Below are 7,987 nucleotides of genomic sequence, written 5' to 3'. Positions count from 1 at the left end.
AGCTAGAGAGAAACATGAAAAAATGTTCAGTTTTTTGGACGGCTTTCCTTTTTTTCTTTCTCCAATTCTGCGCCACCACTGCCACCATCGTGCATGCAAGCGTAAAATTAATTGAAGCCATCAACACACACTTCCATGCGATTTTGCTACTATGAGTCAGCGAACAGATCTTTTAGTATTAAACAAAGGCACACTTATTACCCAGCACTCTTGTTCAGTTCAGAGCATCATCAGTAAGATAAAGATACGAAAACTTTAAGCCAATATAGAACAACTAGATTGATTTGATTCAAATTTTTATTTTCAATGCATTGTAGGCAACAGCCAATCCGAGTGAGAACTGATGTGATTTATTCCATCGAACTGATACGGAAGTTTATCTATACTGTTCTGCTTTTAACACACATGTTTTGAACTATTCCCACTGTTTTTCATTATGAATTGATGACATAAGACATGTTGAAATGTTACACAAGAGCAAAATTCAGAAATGCATAATATATTCGCATACTCTAAATATGTGCATTTTCAGGAGCAGAACTTTTTGAACCTTCTATACGAAAGAAGTCGAACGATCAGTCCAAACAGATTCGTAGTGTTTTTTTACAAAGCATGTGTTTTTTTTTACAAAAAGTACTGCAATCATACACAGAAAATTATAAAAAGTTCAACCTGGTTGTTACTGCCATCTTATTTATTCTGTTTATTTTTTTTCAGGTGCCTCCTCAAATAAGAGAAGAAGTACACGACCCGTTTGGTTCATCTAACCAAGGTGAACATTTTTTTCAGGTGCCTGCTCGAATAACAGAAGAACATTGAGTTTTTTAATCACCCACTCTAACATCCATTTTCTTTTTTGTACAAACATATGAGGGTGTGGGCATACAAATGCAGCAGAAATGTCGGATGTTGAATTAGCTATATATTAGGTAGGTTTCAACAAACTTATAGAAACAAAATGCTATTGAGAAATATAGTCAGAGCAAAGAAATAGTAACCGCTGATCTATATAGGACGATCTTAAGCCTACGAAAGAAACAAAACCATCAGCTACAGTTCAACAGTCGAGACGGACAGAGTTCATCGAGTCTCAACTATCAATTCACACAAACTACAAAGCATGGAGGCTCAGCAAGTCTCAACTATCAGTTCAAGCAAACTACAAAAGTTCTACTCATAAGTGAGACATTTGAACTTAATATACGACAATTTTTGGAACTTTTCATGACAAGCTGGGCATCCACAAGTATAAATCTCCAAATAAAGATACAACAGAAGGATAGAAGGAATTAACCACAAGTTAGTAGACGGGAAAATCAGCCAATGATGAAGCGAGCTAGCAATCATCCATCAATATGCTCTTTTTTGGCGCACTAAGCTTGACAGGGGAGGAGCTGTACTTGTCGCAATATCACTACTTGAACTGGTGTGAGTACCATACCTGGACGGACGGGGCAGGAGGGAGACAGCCGGGCGCTTCGCAGGGAGTAGGCAAGAGGAGGGGGCATCCAGAGGACGTGCTTGGAGCACCGCGCGCCGCCAGATGGTAGCTGGAGGAGCGTGGCGGCCGGGCGGTGCGGCGGTTCGGATGACGACATCCAGGCTTGTCTGCCGGTGGCGCTGTGGAAGACAAGTGGAGCAAGCCCGCGGCGTAGTTGAAGCCAAGGGAGCATGCCGTCTCTAGCAATTTTGAAGTACAAGGTAGCTACAAATAAACGATGAACAGAGCAAAGCTAGTAGTCCGGTGCACTGACATTGTAGCATACACTTGGCGTGCGTCCAAAAATGTGATTTTTTTTAGATTAGTGAACTGCTGCTGTTTCTTTCATTGAACTAGCACTGAAGAATTTCCTGTCTTACCGAGTGTCAAGGGAAACAAAACCAGAGATGATGTCGTTTGCCAGCGCATGTGCAGCACGATGACCTCATCGGAGAAGCAGCACCAGTAGGATTCAGCAATTTCTGTCGAGGGACCGAGCTTGTGGGTGAGGACAGCAGGAGGGAGCGGCAGTGCAGGGGTGGAGGAGCGGGAAGGTCAAGTACGAGGCAGCGAGCGGAGCAGAATGGACAAAAGACAAATTAGAGTGCAGAAAATTACAGGATTAATAAAAAAAGCAGGTTTTAATTGGTTGCATGCACCTTCCCATTTTCGGATCCTACTATCGAAGCTAGCTGTAATACAGCTCAGTTATTTTTTTCATGAACTTTGTTAAGGAAAAGCTAGAAATATTTAATCAAAGTTCAGTAAAAGATTATGGGAAATAAGTTGCAGTGCCAATAGCGAATCCTCTGCCATTTTAGTGTTCGTGCTCAATCAAAATTTCAACATCATTATCAAAGGAGTTAAAATCCTAATTTGCAAGATTTAATACGTTAGTACCTCTGGATGCATCAATATATACTTAGCTAGGACTAGTTATTGTGAAAATAAAACTAAAAAGATTGTCCAATTCTCATAAACATAACAATGAGGTTATGGGCAGCAGAGTACATGTGCTTACCAAATTCAAATGCATGCCTATCACAGTCTGAAATAATTATTGGAATCGAGAGAATTACAGAGGGATTTTTTTCCATTCACAAAATCCATGGCATACATGCTGCAAGTATGGGTGAGAGAGAGGAGACACGAACATCGGGCGTTTGGAGAGTACGGTCGCTAATGTTGCTCGCCGACTTGCAATGGCATACCATAGCCCGACAGGTCGCTGGACGTCCTGGGGCTACTGGGTTGGACTGCTGGACGCAGGGGCAGCCGAACCCCCAATCTGCAACCCGTTCAATCTCCCTTGTGCTGCAGTTCAGACAGAAAACAAATTAGTGAGAGAAGAGCAGTAGAGATGGAAGAAAAAAAATTAGCATGGACTGCTGGTGGTTTTATTGTTGAACAAGAGCTGAAGACACGGCGGCTGGGATGCCCTCGCGTGCGTGCAGTTTTGAGCAGAGGTGGCCGCCGGACCTCACGCGCACAGGCGGCAGGGACGGCCGGGAGAAAGGGTGGTGGTGAGGGCGGGGCGCCGCCGGAATCCATGGAGGTTGGGGGTCGGGTGGCGCCGAGAGTGAGGGAGAAGGTGGAGGCGGGGCGCCGCCGGGAGTGAGGGAGAGGGGATCCGCGGCGGCGCGCTGGGAGAGGTGGGGCGGTCGGCGGCGCGCAAGAGGAGGGGCCGGCCGGCGGCGCACAAGAGGAGGGGACGCCCGACGGCGCGCAAGGGGAGGGGCCGAGGACCGGCCGACGGCACGCTGGGGGGAGGGGATCCTGGTCGCGTGGGTCTAGGAGGATGAGAGGCTTCTGTCGGGCCGGAAAGATTAGTTGTGCTTTTTGGCTCTCATCGCTCTATATAGGGCGCGGGGGTAACAGAATAATATTCTGTTACAGGTAACAGAATATTCCAGCCCTATATATATACACACACATCCGGTCTATTCTGATAATATTATCAGAATAGTTATTCTGATAACACTTCCGCACTGCACGCTCAATGCAAGTGCACGTCATTGTTTGAACCAAGTGTGCTGCAGTACTCACACGAATGAACTTCGTGTCGAAAAAAGTTGCACGTAGTGTTTTTCCGGTACTGTTTTCGCTCTAATTTTTTAACCGTTTATCGAAACAAGGCGTATAATATACCGTTGAAAAGCTATTGATTAGGCGCAACTTCGCCATGTTGAACACTTTTCGAGATTCTTCTCGGTTTAAGAGCAGTTTCAAAAATGGTGCGGCGGATGACGAGTGGCAGCGAGCATATTTTTTGTGATTTTTTCTTAACCACTCATCGGAAAGATATCGTCAAGGCGCATCTTTTTCGTATCTATTATTTTCTCTAATTCGTTACGGTTCAAGAGCAATTTCGAATTTACTAAATCGCGGAATTATGTTTTTTTTGAAATTTTTGCAATTTTCGGTACTGTTTTTGCTCTAGTTTTTGAATCGTTTGTCGAAACGAGGCGTGTAATACGTCGTTGGAAAGCTATGGACAAGGTGCAACTTTCATATGTAGAAATGGTTTTGAGATTCCTTACAGTTTTAAGTTAATTTTGAAAATCATGCGGCAGACGACGAGTGGCAGCGGCCGTTTTTCGCGAAATTTTTACAAACCGGTTGTCGAAATGATTCAAATGATATGCCGTTGGAAAGATATCGACGAGACGCAAGTTTTTCATGTAGAACACTCTCTCTAATTCCTTACAGTTTAAGAGCAGTTTTAAATTTACCGAAATGCGGACACTCTGTTTTTCGCGACACCCAAATCGACGTGGGTACTTCATCCGACTGAAAACCGCACTGCATCGGACGAACAACCGCACTTCATTAGACAAACAAGTACACTGCATGATTTCTTTTTTGTGGGATGTAAATTTTCGCAAACGAGGTGGAGTGCACTTCATGTCGAGTGTTGGTAAACCGCAAGACTATGAAAAGTGAACCTCGGGACTACCGTAAACGGGCCGTACTGCATCAGACAGAAAACCACACTTATTTGGACTAAAAACCGCACTTCATTGGACAGACATGTGCACTGCATGATTTCTTTTTTGTGTGACGTAAATATTTCTAAACGAGGTGGAGTGCACTTATTTAGACTAAAACTCGCACTTCATCGGACGGGCAAGTGCACTGCATGATTTATGTTTTGTGGGACTAAATTTTTTCCACTTTTCCAAACAAGGTGGAGTGCACTTCATGTCGAGCGTTGGTGAACCTCAATACTATGAAAAGTGAACCACATTATTTTTCTTTTATCGCCTCCATAATGTTTTTTTATCAACGAGTACGCACTCTAGGGACGAGGTGAGTGTACTGCATCAATTGTTCTTTTCCAATTTTCTTTCTACTGCACACAAACAACAGAGTGAGCTCCATTAAAAAAATCAACTTTTTCCAGTTTGTTTTCTTCCATTTTGTTTTTGCACTTGGCAACATAGTGAACCGCTCGGAGATAGAAGATCACTACAGCAATAAAACAAGTGAGCTGCACTTAATTTTTTTCTTTTCTTCTATGCATGTTTTCGAGAGCCACAAACGAAACAAAGTGCATTAGAAAAAGAAGTGAACTTCTCATGGGCAAGTGCACTGCAGAATTTTTGCTTGACGGCACATTGGCGGGTTGCGAGCTGCAAGCACTGGAAATACGGACTGCAGCGCAGTGAGGTGAGTACTGCACTCGGCAGAAGGAGACACAATGGCGTTGACCCAGAGCAGCACTCGTCGCCATCCTGGCCAAAGCACCGAACCATCTGGCACATGTTTTTGAGCTGCACTGCAGCGGCTGACCCCCTGCCCCCGTTAGGGATAGCACCCTATAGCAGTGCACTTCTCTCCCGCCGCCAGGGAACCGCAACAAGTTGAGCAGAGAGCTGCTTCCGTAGGCTCGTCGACGCCAGCGTACACACAGACGAAGAGGGCTGCAGCATTTTATATATTTGTTTTTTGCCGTTCATTTTTGTTTGTAGTTTTGGCACAAGGACGAAGTGAAGTGCTCTTTACAAAAGAAGGGCTTCATCGTGGGTTTTCCATTTTCTTTTTACATAGCGAATCAAAGTCATCACACAAACGAACTACATCAGATTTCTTCAATAATTACAAACTAAATCTTGCATTTTTTTGTCTTCTCCTGCAATAGCTAACTGAAGTCCACTTGATTTTTTTCTAAACAAAAGAACAAAACAAAAAACAGTATCAACTAACAACGGACCATAACTTTTTTCATTTGAGAGTGGTGATGGCAGCAGCCTGAAAGAGAGGGAGGTACAGAACATCCATCAACGACCGATGGCATTAGAAACGAGCAGCAACGACCACATTCCAGAGACCCCCTCCCCTGATTCCTGCTTGGCGTGCCCCTTCACTTGTCGCTCTGCGCATAGAAAGTTTCAGACATTCGCGTTAGTCTTCAAAGTAGCAGAAGTTCAGAACAAATCGACATGTTCAGCAACGATGGTGGGTGTGGGTGTCGCTAGCATTACCTTGCTGCCATCATCTCTGTCGTTCACCGCGAACTGCATGAGGTGAGGAGAGAGAGCTGAAGCTCTGGCCGAACTGCACGGCGGCCGCGACCATGCACGGGGGCGAGCTGCCGAGATGCAGCAGCAACGATTGTGCACTGCACACGCAGCGATGTGGAGCTGCAACACGGCGTGACGACAGACTACATCACCGGGGGAACTAAACTGCACGCATGCGCATGGACGCCCCCTGAGATCAGTGGATCCAGTGGCTAGCTCCTTCTCGCCGGTCTGATCCGACTTGTGGCTCGAGGAAGGAACCGCTGGGATCGACGGATCCAGCGCGTTGCTCGAAAACGAACCGCCGGGATCGAACGGGGCCGCAGGGAGCTCCGGCGCTGGGAAGGAAGGTGGTTCACCGTGGGGGCGCGGTGGAAGGCAGCGGCCACAATCACCGAGGCGAGATCCGGAGAAGGGGGAGGGTGGGGCCACGGCTAGGGTGGGTTCGCCACGCCGGAGAAGGTGGAGAGGGCGGGGCTTCCGCTCAGGTCGTGGCCGGGCACCGCGGCGGGACTGGCGGTCCGGATTGAGTGCGCGGCAACAGAGGTAGATGGTGGCCGGCGGGGTGGGAGGTGGCTCGGCGGCGCGGGGAGGAGCCACGGTGGCGTGGGGTGAGAGGTGGCTCCGCGGCGCGGGGAGGAGCCACGGTGGCGCGGGGTGAGAGGTGGCGCGGCGGCCCTGGCTCGAGGCGGCGGACCGCAAAGAGGAAGTTGACAAGGAGGCTGGGATTTGGCCGGGGGATTCGAGGGTGAGAGGGAGAAGACGGTGGTGGGTTTGACCGGAGAAGGGTGGGGGGGTGGGGGGGGGGGGGGGGGGGTTGTGAGGTGGTGCCGTGGTGGGGTGGGAGATGGATAAGGCTGGACGTGGGGCTGCGGGGATGTTTTTTTGTTGCAGTTCGGTGGAGCTCGCGACGTGTTACGTTTCGGTGTTATCAGAATAAGAAAAGGTGTTAGCAGAATAACGTCTTAAGGGCTGTTATCAGAATAGACCCACCCTATATATATATATATATATATATCTAATTGGATGTAAGTCATCATGAACTATTATTGTTGACATTACCCTTGAGGTAAAAGGTTAGGAGGCAACACTATAAGCCCCTATCTTTCTCTGTGTCCGATTAAAACTCCATACCCATAAGTATTGCGTGAGTGTTAGCAATTGTGAAAGACTAAATGATAGTTGAGTATGTGGACTTGCTGAAAAGCTCTTACATTGACTCTTTCCGATGTTATGATAACTTGCAATTGCTTCAATGACTGAGATTATAGTTTGTTAGTTTTCAATGAAGTTTCTGATTCATACTTTACATTGTGAATAGATTATTACTTGAGCATAAGAAATCATATGACAATATCCATATATGTTGCTGTTATAAGAATGATCATGATGCCCTCATGTCCGTATTTTATTTTATCGACACCTCTATCTCTAAACATGTGGACATATTTTTCGTTATCGGCTTCCGCTTGAGGACAAGCGAGGTCTAAGCTTGGGGGAGTTGATACATCGATTTTGAATCATGCTTTTATATCGATATTTATTGCATTATGGGCTGTTATTACACGTTATGTCACAATACTTATGCCTATTCTCTCTTATTTTACAAGGTTTACATGAAGAGGGAGAATGCCGGCAGCTGGAATTCTAGGCTGGAAAAGGAGCAATTATTAGAGACCTATTCTGCACAACTCCAAAAGTCCTGAAACTTCATGGAGGCACGTTTTGGAATATATAAAAAATACTGGAGAAAGAATCAACCAGAGGGGGCCCACACCCTGGCCACGAGGGTGGGGGCGCGCCCCCCTACCTCGTGGGCCCCCTGGCAGGCCTCCGGTGCCCATCTTCTACTATATGAAGTCTTTTACCCTAGAAAAAAAATCACAAGCAAGCTTTCGGGAAGAAACACCGCTGCCACGAGGTGGAACCTTGGCGAAACCAATCTAGGGCTCCGGCGGAGCTGTTCTGCCGGGGAAACATCCCT

General features: G+C 46.5%; 1 long non-coding RNA gene across 1 annotated transcript; it reads right to left on the bottom strand.

Annotated features, from left to right (window-relative positions):
• Positions 1 to 5,470: 5,470 nt before the first annotated feature.
• LOC123144485 (uncharacterized) lies at positions 5,471 to 6,796 on the bottom strand. The gene is made up of 2 exons (XR_006471531.1): positions 5,965 to 6,796; positions 5,471 to 5,855 (listed from the first exon to the last, which is right to left on the bottom strand). It is a non-coding gene; the product is annotated as an uncharacterized lncRNA (long non-coding RNA).
• Positions 6,797 to 7,987: the final 1,191 nt, after the last annotated feature.

Source organism: Triticum aestivum, chromosome 6D (assembly GCF_018294505.1).
Source record: "Triticum aestivum cultivar Chinese Spring chromosome 6D, IWGSC CS RefSeq v2.1, whole genome shotgun sequence".
In the NCBI taxonomy this organism is placed as follows: domain Eukaryota; kingdom Viridiplantae; phylum Streptophyta; class Magnoliopsida; order Poales; family Poaceae; genus Triticum; species Triticum aestivum.
This window is presented reverse-complemented; position numbering and strand designations above follow the sequence as displayed.